The sequence below is a fragment of the Tiliqua scincoides genome, chromosome 4 (assembly GCF_035046505.1).
Source record: "Tiliqua scincoides isolate rTilSci1 chromosome 4, rTilSci1.hap2, whole genome shotgun sequence".
In the NCBI taxonomy this organism is placed as follows: Eukaryota; Metazoa; Chordata; class Lepidosauria; order Squamata; family Scincidae; genus Tiliqua; species Tiliqua scincoides.
The window spans coordinates 201,335,285-201,345,161 of record NC_089824.1 but is presented as its reverse complement, the minus strand read 5'-3'; the positions used below and the strand labels follow the sequence as shown (position 1 = coordinate 201,345,161).

At 46.0% G+C, this 9,877-nt stretch overlaps 1 pseudogene; it reads left to right on the top strand.

Moving 5' to 3' along the window:
* Positions 1 to 3,900: 3,900 nt before the first annotated feature.
* LOC136650133 (5S ribosomal RNA) lies at positions 3,901 to 4,020 on the top strand (annotated as a pseudogene).
* Positions 4,021 to 9,877: the final 5,857 nt, after the last annotated feature.

Genomic DNA, 9,877 nt, shown 5'->3' with positions numbered 1-9,877 from the left:
ACTAGCACAAAAGTTAGTAAGTCAGCAAAAGAGACATCCCTTACAGGAACTGAATCTCTCCAGCTGCTCCACATTTGGGTGTGCTTTCTTTAGCTGTCGGTTCTTCAAGCTGAGATATCTATTTATACTTGGAGTATATAAATACTTAAAATGACCCCCAATCAATTAATGGTGTATTTGTGAGTCAGTGGAAAATGCCTCCTGAAATATCTTGCTCCCAAACTGGCTGAACTCAGAGGAGACAATCACCTCCTGCCCTCCCGTCTTCTCCCTTCGAATCCTGCTGATCTCTGCCTTCTAGTCATGATATAATTGGAGCTCGACTACATTTCATGCCGCTATAATCAGCCGCCAACTGCCAGCAGCAAGGCGAGACACCAAGTGTGAAGTTGTACGTTTACCTACCATTTAAACATCTGGTGGGTTTCATATTTACTTTATTTATTTAAAATATTTTAATCCTGCCTCTCTATCCCAGTTTTCTAAGTGGTTTACCACGTGACTGAAATACGAGAACAAAACACAGAAAAATCATTAAAACCAAAACAAACAGATGAAAGAGGGCAGCAGCAGAAAACAAATTAGCAGCTCAATTCTACCCATTTCCCCGCCATAGCATACGGCTGCACCAAAATGGGCTGCACTCAGTGGCATCACTAGGGTTTGCGCCACCTGGTGTGGGAGGTCAGTACATGACCCCTATGATGGACCTCCTCCCATGCACGGCCAGGGCCTAGGAGAGGGGGGTAAAGGGGGTAATTTGTACCAGGGCCCAGGGTCAGACAGGGGGTCCAGGAGCCTAAGGAGGGGGCCCAGAAATTTCCTGGGCTCTTACATTTCCCAACATCACAGACTCATTGCCCACACAGGATGCACATGGCACAAGGCAGCAACTACTGCCAGAAGCCACACACACAGGCCCAGGAATGCAGACGTTCATTAACAGTGTCACATCCGGGAAGAAGCTGGCCTGCTCCAGGAGCTCTTTGACTTGCTGATCTGCTTACAGTTAAGTAGTGGATGGGAGCTCAAGGACACAGCTACGGGGCCCCATTCCCCCCCCTCTGTTTCACCCCCTCCCTCTTTGGGAAGGGGCCCCAAAGAAACTTTGTACCCCCTGATAGAATTCCTCTTGAAGGCCTTGGCAGGGCAACGCCCCAGGCGGTGAGCATGGTAATGTACCATTGTGCCACCCCTGCTTGGTTTTTAGCTTTAACTTTTGATAGAATAGATATATTTCAGTGTGGTTTGTTTCATCACATTCTGCATGAAATTACACTAGTAGTAGTTGGCAACCTTCAGTCTCGAAAGACTATGGTATCACGCTCTGAAAGGTGGTTCTGGAACAGCGTCTAGTGTGGCTGAAAAGGCCAATTCGGGAGTGACAATCCCTTCCACACTGGGAGCAAGCGCAGTCTGTCCCTGGTCTGTCTCCCTGGCTATGGGCCTTCCTTCTTTGCCTCTTAGCCTCAGACTGTTGGCCAAGTGTCTCTTCAAACTGGGAAAGGCCATGCTGCACAGCCTGCCTCCAAGCGGGCCGCTCAGAGGCCAGGGTTTCCCACTTGCTGAGGTCCACTCCTAAGGCCTTCTGATCCCTCTTGCAGATGTCCTTGTATCGCAGCTGTGGTCTACCTGTAGGGCGCTTTCCTTGCACGAGTTCTCCATAGAGGAGATCCTTTGGGATCCGGCCATCATCCATTCTCATGACATGACTGAGCCAACGCAGGCGTCTCTGTTTCAGTAGTGCATACATGCTAGGGATTCCAGCATGTTCCAGGACTGTGTTGTTTGGAACTTTGTCCTGCCAGGTGATGCCGAGAATACATCGGAGGCAGCACATGTGGAAAGCATTCAGTTTCCTCTCCTGTTGTGAGTGAAGAGTCCATGACTCGCTGCAGTACAGAAGTGTACTCAGGATGCAAGCTCTGTAGACCTGGATCTTGGTATGTTCCATCAGCTTCTTGTTGGACCAGACTCTCTTTGTGAGTCTGGAAAAAGTCTTTGCCGACGATGCAGCTATCACTACCCACTCTGCCAAAGATCTCCAGCAGCTCATGGATCATTTTAGCAAGGCCTGCCAAGATTTTGGACTGACAATCAGCCTGAAGAAAACACAGGTCATGGTTCAGGATGTGGACTCACCTCCCTGCATTACAATCTCTGCACATGAACTGGAGGTTGTCCATGACTTTGTGTACCTTGGCTCAATGATCTCCAACACTCTTTCTCTCGATACCGATGAAATTACACATCACTTGATATATAATATGATGGAATTATTTGAAAATACCAAGATTTTAAAAATCCTGCCCAGTAGTGGTGTCACTCCTCCCCCCTGTGCACATCACCCAGTGCAGCTGGCATCCCCAGCACCCCCCTAGCAAATCCACTGGCTGCACTGCATGCTATAGTGGAGGGGCCGATGGAGAGACTTGGGAGAGAAAAAGGAAAATATTATCCCTTACCTCCCTGTAACCAGTGGTCACCAGTGGTTTGCCTCAGACTGGTGCTAGCTCTTTATCTGGAGCACATCCAAGGAGAGAAAGGGGCATGTTGGGAGGTGAGGAAGGAGATAGCATACCGGCACAGGTTGCACACGTCAGGACACACTTCCTCCCAATCTCTGCCCCATTATGCCCACCCCGCCAGACAGTGGTGCCACTTGCGGGTGCAGGGGCTGTGGGCTGCACCAGGTGATACCATCAGGGTGTGACATCAAAGAAGGAGAGCAAAAGACTGGGAGGCTTTGTCTACCAGGTGAGTATACCTGGGTTCTGCATCAGAAAACCAGGTAGAACATGGGCTCTGGAGCCTCCTCTGCCACAGCTGATAGCAGTGGGGGAACCTCAGCCATGAGTACAGTTGCCATGCCTGTTGAGGGGGAACCTCACTCCACCCCCAGAAGGATAGACCTTGTCCCATGGATGAAAAGGAAGACCAACTCTGACTGGGAGTCCAGGACCACTCAGTGGATAGATTTGGGCCCAGCATCAGAAAGCCTGGTAGACCTGGGCTCTGGAGACTTTTCTGGCCATTGCTGCCCTCTCCTTGCCTTGTTTTGCCCCTCTCCACCACACTGGGTGTTACCAACCCTAGAGATACCACTGCCACCAACTTACCTTTGCTCCCATGTTGAGCCAGGAGCTGTAGTGGGCCATCATTGCTACATATCAGTATATATACACATTTAATTTAGACAAGTATGAGTTTTGTGACCCCCTTAAAGACTAACAGATTTATTATACCACATGCTTTCATGGACCAGGGATCACTTCAGTACAAGACTCACTGCTGTTTTCACTGCAACAGGCTAGCGCAGCTTCCATTCTGGGATTTAATTTAGATCTGCTCATTCATCTACCATTAAAAAATGAACATTTTTCAGTGAACGTGCTATTTCTCACCAGCCATACCATCTTCCCCACTGTGATGTTTATCCATGACATGTTTCTACCCTAACAACCCAATCCTATTGAGCTAAGTCACCAACAGAACACGTGTTCTGCTGAAAAGTGGCTGCTGCTTCAGCAGCTCTCTGAGTAGCACACTGCCTGTTTGCCTGCAGGAAGACTGGAGCCTTCCCACCTGGTCAGCGGACCTAGAAGGACCCGCAGAGGCAGGTAAGATTATGGGGGAAGCAGGGAGTGGGAACGGGGCAGGGAGGCTGCAGGAGGGGTTGATCCAGTGACAATGAAGCATGGCGGATCCTATCCCTTCCAGCAGCAGCCTTTCTGCTCTCTTTCTCTCAAAAGAGTTACAGTAACAAAATCTCTGGTGCAGGTTCGAGGAGACCCATTGCGAGTCAGAAGGCTTACAGAGGGGTAAGGGGACTTAAATCCCCTTTCCCATCTGAAGCCTCCCAATCTGCCTCCCCACTGGATCCTGTGATAATAGTCTTGTACCTGCAGCAACTGTTACCCTGCACATGCTGGATCTCGTCTGATCTCAGAAGCTAAGCAGGGTCAGGCCTGGTTAGTACTTGGATGGGAGACCGCCTGGGAATACCGGGTGCTGTAGGCTTATACCAGAGTCTTTGGAGACTGAAGGTTGCCAACCAGTCTTGTACCTATATTCTGAACCAGCTGAAATGTTCAAAGGGAGTCCCATGTATAGAATATTACAGTAGTCTAACTTACCCAATCCTGTCTTTTCCCTGGAGAGGAAACCTCTGTGATTCCATATTACCTGTCTCTCTCCATCATTCACTGCTAAGAAGGAATGTACATGATTCCCAAGAGGAGGTGGTGACACCAGAAGAAAACATGGCAAAAGAGGACAGCCTTGCTCTAGTGTAAAGTCTTTTTCTTTTAGCTGGCAATGAACGGATTTCATTGAGGTGCTACAGAAGATCGCCATCAGGTGCAAATCAATGTGGCATTCATAGAGCACCATTGATTTGACACCATTGATTTGACCCTGAGGCTCCAAGCACATCCTTGAAGGGTAACAAAGCTGAACTATACTGCATGTTGGCCAGAAGAAGCAGGTGAGCTTTAACCTCATCTAGCATATTCAGCAAAATGTTTGCAGCCCAGCTATATTTAAGTCTTCTCCTTCCCTAGCATTGTTATAACTTCCAGTGCTATCTGCCTGGGCTGAAGAATAATTAATGGTGCCCTTGCTCGAAGTACAAATGGAACATGTGATGGCTTAGCTAGTTATAAATCACAGCAAGTTTCCATCTGGTCCAAAGTCTATTTATACCACAGCAGCTCCAATTAACTTTGAAACGCAGGGACTGGTGGTAACTCTGAAAATTGTTCCTGAAGAGTTTGCATCAAATATTGAATGGATTGTCACATATTCTGCCAAAGAAACTGAACTCGACAGCTCAACATTTTTCTGTAAAGAGGAAAGTGAGCAAAAAGGACACAGGAGGCCAAGGTAGGCATCATCATTACCCTGAAGTGGGTACTGTTCAGGGTGACCAGATGTCATAAGAGGACAAGGCATCCCAAAATGTAGGACATCCAAGAAAAATGTAGGGCACAACAAAATAAAAGCTAAACACACTTGTATATTGATTTCATGTGGTTAATTGAAACATTATATTACTTATTAAATTTAAAATATTGCATATAATGTTTTAATTACAAGAAGCCTATGCACTGCCTGCTCACAGGAAAAAAGGAAAGTTCTTTCCCAGGACACAAGGCTAAAAAAGAGGACATGTGCTGGAAGAAGAGGATATCTGGTCACCCTGGTACTGTTGCAGAGAGGGTGTGCAAAGATGATCATTCATTCTGAACCTGTGGTATGATGTTAGGATGCAGCATGTTCAAGGCATCTCAGAAAAATGAACCATATGATGAACCATATGTGGGAGCAGCGATGTGCTAAGGAGGTTGAGCTGTCATCTTGCCTGAAAAGCTAAGCGGGATCAGCATGGATCTCACCTTGGATGGGTGTCCAGAAGACCCTGAAAAGAGTGGAAGGAATTGGAAGAGTGTGGAATGTGGAGGAGTCAACTGGCGAGAATGGATAACATCTTGAGAACCAGTCTGGGATGAGATTTGCAGCTATCTGTGGAAGCTAGGAAGAACTAGAGCTGTGCAGTCAGGAGGACGATTGCATTGTGAAACACCTGGAGAAAAGAAGCTTTCATAGAATAATACTTGTAAAAAAAACCCTTTAAAAAGGGGGGAGGTTATGGTCAGCCTGCCCCTTGAACCTATGAGAAAGGCGGTATATAAATATTGTAATAAATATAATAGCTTGGATTCTAAGTATTTCTTGCCCAGAGAGAAGACGGATCTCCTATTCTTACTGCAACTTCCCCATGCCACATGCCATCCTGTTCCCCAACCCTCCAGAGCAGATTTTCGGTGGATTCAGGGGCTGCAGAAGAAAGGGAGATCAGTGAAAATCTCACCCCACTTTTTCATAATGGGAAGTACCTTGCATACATGCAAGAAATACTCAGGACTAACTCAATGAATGCAGCTTAACCTCAAACCAAATTATAGTGCTGTCTGTTAAGGCAGCAGGAGAAACAGAGATGTGCTGAACTAAGGGCGCAATCCTACCCTGCACTGGAACAGGCCAGCCAAGAGGCTGGCGCTATATAGCCAAGAGTGCAGAATAGGGGCCCAAGGCAGCTCAGCCAGAGGCAAGGGTAAACTTTTCCCCTTACTTCCAGGTAAGGTGCCTTTGCCCCAATGGGTATCCTCGGACTTGTACCACCTCCTGAGCCACTCCAAATTCCCCTGGGTTGGGATCCAGCATAAGTGCTGAATCCCAGCCCTGCCTTAAGCACACAATTTGATTGCTTTCCATTCTACCATAGAGATATAAAGTCTATAATAAATTGTAGATAATACTGTCCTAGATAGACCAATAGACTAACTCAGTAGTTCCCAAACTTTTTTGACTGGCAGCTCCTATGACCTACTGGGCCATTGACCGGGGCTCCCCATTACTGCCACAATCCTATACATTGTATAGGGTGGCGGGCTTTTTGCAGCTCCCCTGGCTGGTTTCTTTGGCTCCTTGGGCAGCCACGACTCATGGTTTGGGAACCACTGGTCTAACTTGCTACTGCAGTGGTTCTCAAACTTTTCCAGCCCGGGGCCCCCTTGACCCCCGTGGCTGTTGGCCATGACTCCCCATCATGTTCCTGAGAGCTGGAAGTGACATCATTAAACAGGAAGTGGCCAGAAATATTTACTATATTAATATTAATTATATTAATCATATCATTAATTAAATGCAGATATTAAAATATATTATTAATACACAGCAATATACATGCTTTATAAATGATCAGCTGCTGATCACTGTTGGAGACAGGATGCTAGAATAGGTAGATTTTGTCTGGTCCAGTAGGACTCATTTTTTTTTAACTTTGTAAGCATACCAATATAATTGTTTTATCAAATGAAGTTTGTGAACAACCAGTCTGACCAACAATACACACACACACACACACACACACACACACACACACACACACACACACACACCCTGTAGACCCCAATCCAACTAGTCATTTCTCCCATTCTCCTTGGATAGGATTGAACCCTTTATTAATTTAATGTAATTAAATTTTTCCAGCAGCTGGTGAGGAAAACAAAAATAGACCATGAAAATATATCAGAGCTGATAAGGGTTTGGTTAGGAGGCTGATTTGTCTTCTATACTAGGAGATGCACAGCTCAATCCTATGCATGTCTACTCAGAAGTAAGTCCCATTAGAGTCAATGGGGCTTACTCCCAAGAAAGTGGATAGGATTGGGCTGGCAATCACTTCATCAATGGCTGGTAAGTATTCCCTTCAAATGGCAAGATTCATCACTTTAAAAATACAGCCTCTCCTCTTCAGTCAAGCAACAAGATTAATAAATCACTTTAAAAACTGTTCCCTTTTTCTGCTCTTGGCCAAGTAAAGTGTGTGCTTGTCTCTCCCACCCCACCCACCCCCTTTGCCAACTGCATGGAAACAACTTTAAGAGCCCTGGTGACTGGTAAAATAGGAAGCGTTTTATTTGGGGAGGGGGAGGAAAGCAGGAAGGTTTGGAGATCGGAAGGGGGGAGTGGAAGAGGGAGGGGGTTGAAAAGAGAGATTTCACTTTGATGAGAAGCAATCCCAGGCTGGGAACTAGGAACCAACCAGACAAGGATCAAGGAGGGTTTCTTTCTGACGGCCAGCAAGGGCAAGGACTACAAACTGAGCATACTTGGTATTTGCCAGTTGGGGGTTGGAGTCAAAGAGCTTTGGAAACAGAATGCAGGGAACACAGAAGGCGGCAGCCTTGGAGAGGAGGGAGAAGAGGGCGGGCAGCAGCAGCCACTCTCACAGTCCCTCTTGGAGGGAGCAGCTGAGCAGGGCCTCTGAGAAGAATTTTGGCAGGGGGTACAAAGTTTCTCCCCCCCCAAAGGGGGAGGGGTCAACGAGGGGGGAGGGCAGTGACGGGGGTCGATTATAATAAATATAAATAAATAAAAGATGATAACAAAGCACATTTGATTTGAACATATTTGTTTACGCTATAATGCAGATGAGAAAGAACAATACAGATAAGGAGACAGAATTCACATTGAATCATCATTTTATATTAATATGCAGATATAATCATCAGAAGACATAACTATTATTAAGAAACTTTCAGTGCAATCCTATTCATGTCTACTCGTAAGTAAGCCTCATTGTGTTCAATAAGGCTTACTCCCAGGAACGCGTGTATACAGTTGTAGCTTTAGTGTTTACTTTGCAAAAAGAGCCTACCTGGCCTTTTTCTGTGAAAAGTTTTGAATCCCAACATGGAAATTAATTGTTCTGGCAATGCTTGATTTGATACTTAGCCTGGCCAAATCCACAAGACGTCCCTGAGACATTGTAGATCTTAAATAATTCTTAATTAGCTTTAGTTTGCTAAATGACCACTCTGCAGAAGCTACTGTTGCTGGAATTGTTAACAATACTCTTAAACTAATACAAACATTTGGAAACAGGTCACCTAGTCTGTACTCTGTTCACAAGTTCAACAGATCTAATGGTTTTAATTGTGCAGTTCCAAAATTTGCTTTATGCACTGATGATAAATGTTCCATTTCTTTTCCAAAGTCATCACTATTAAGGTCAGCAGGATATTGTTCTGACAAAGATAAAACTTTTCTCTCCAGATCACATGCAGATATGGAGAGATACTGCCACAAGAAATCAAATTTTTCTGACAACTGCTTAACAGCATTGAAGCGGATGGTTAATCCTGCTATAACATGGTCCACCAAAACATAAAACACACACTTTCTGAAAGAGACCTCTTCTGGAGTATCATCTGCCTTTTTATCAAAAGCGCCCAAATCAATTTGGGGATAAGGCTTTCAACATCTTCTTCTTGTTCCAATTCTACATGTGAGCTCAATGGAGAACTCCGTGCATGTGAAACTGCACCTCACCCAAACCAAAATAGTGTTTGTTGACCCTTCTATGCGTTTCATCTCGTTCTTTTTTGTCTTCTCTTTTCTGGGCTCCTGATTTATGAGAATCATACATTTTAGAGACAGACTAGACTGAAGAGAAGAAAAGCCACAATTTTTTTTTCAGATGTTGAAAATGTTGAGGGAATATTTAGGATGCCAGCAGGCCACAAGAACAGATCTCAGCCCCTCTCTTACAGCTCAGAGCACAGGTCTGCCTCATGTACTAGTGCCCAAGCCCAGTAGGTGGCGCTGCTTCTTTGCCTTGTGGGAGTTGGAGGCCAATTCACAGAGCCTGCTGCTGAGTGCTGGCATTGGATGCAATGAATGAGGCAAGCCTGCGCCACCCCAAAGCTCTGAGGGAGGGGCACAGACCTGCTGCTTTGCCTTCTGGGACTTGGAGCCCAGTTGGTCGGAGCTAGCGTCAGCGTCCTGTCTCCCGTGCAGCAGTCTGCTGAGCTCTCAGGAGACTGTATCGCTCCGGGCCCCCTCCTCTAGCTCTCGGGCCCCCTTTCAGACCCCGGGCCCGGGTACAAATTACCCCCTTTACCCCCCTCTCTTAGGCCCTGCAACTGAGCAACCCCCATTTCTTCTGCTTTAAAAAAAAAGCGCAGAAGACGGAGGGGCTCTGCCCAGGAATGGTGGTGTGACTGTGTTGCTGTGCCTCCCTTGTGCGTTTGTGGCACCTCCCCAGGGAGCCTCGCCTCACAGTTTGAATAACACTGCACTACTGTATAAGCCTGCTTTATTTTTTCAGATATAAACATCCTATAAAAAAGCTATCGTGAGTTAGCAATTCTTCTGGATCCCAAGATTAAGCTGAACTGGAAAAAGCAGAGAATGACAGCAGAGAAAGATAAGCAAACCAATATGGATCATCCAAATTTGAAACCTATTGCTGTTCAAGAACTTGAATGTGTTTGTACTGATGAATTCGATACGTTGATGAGTCACACAA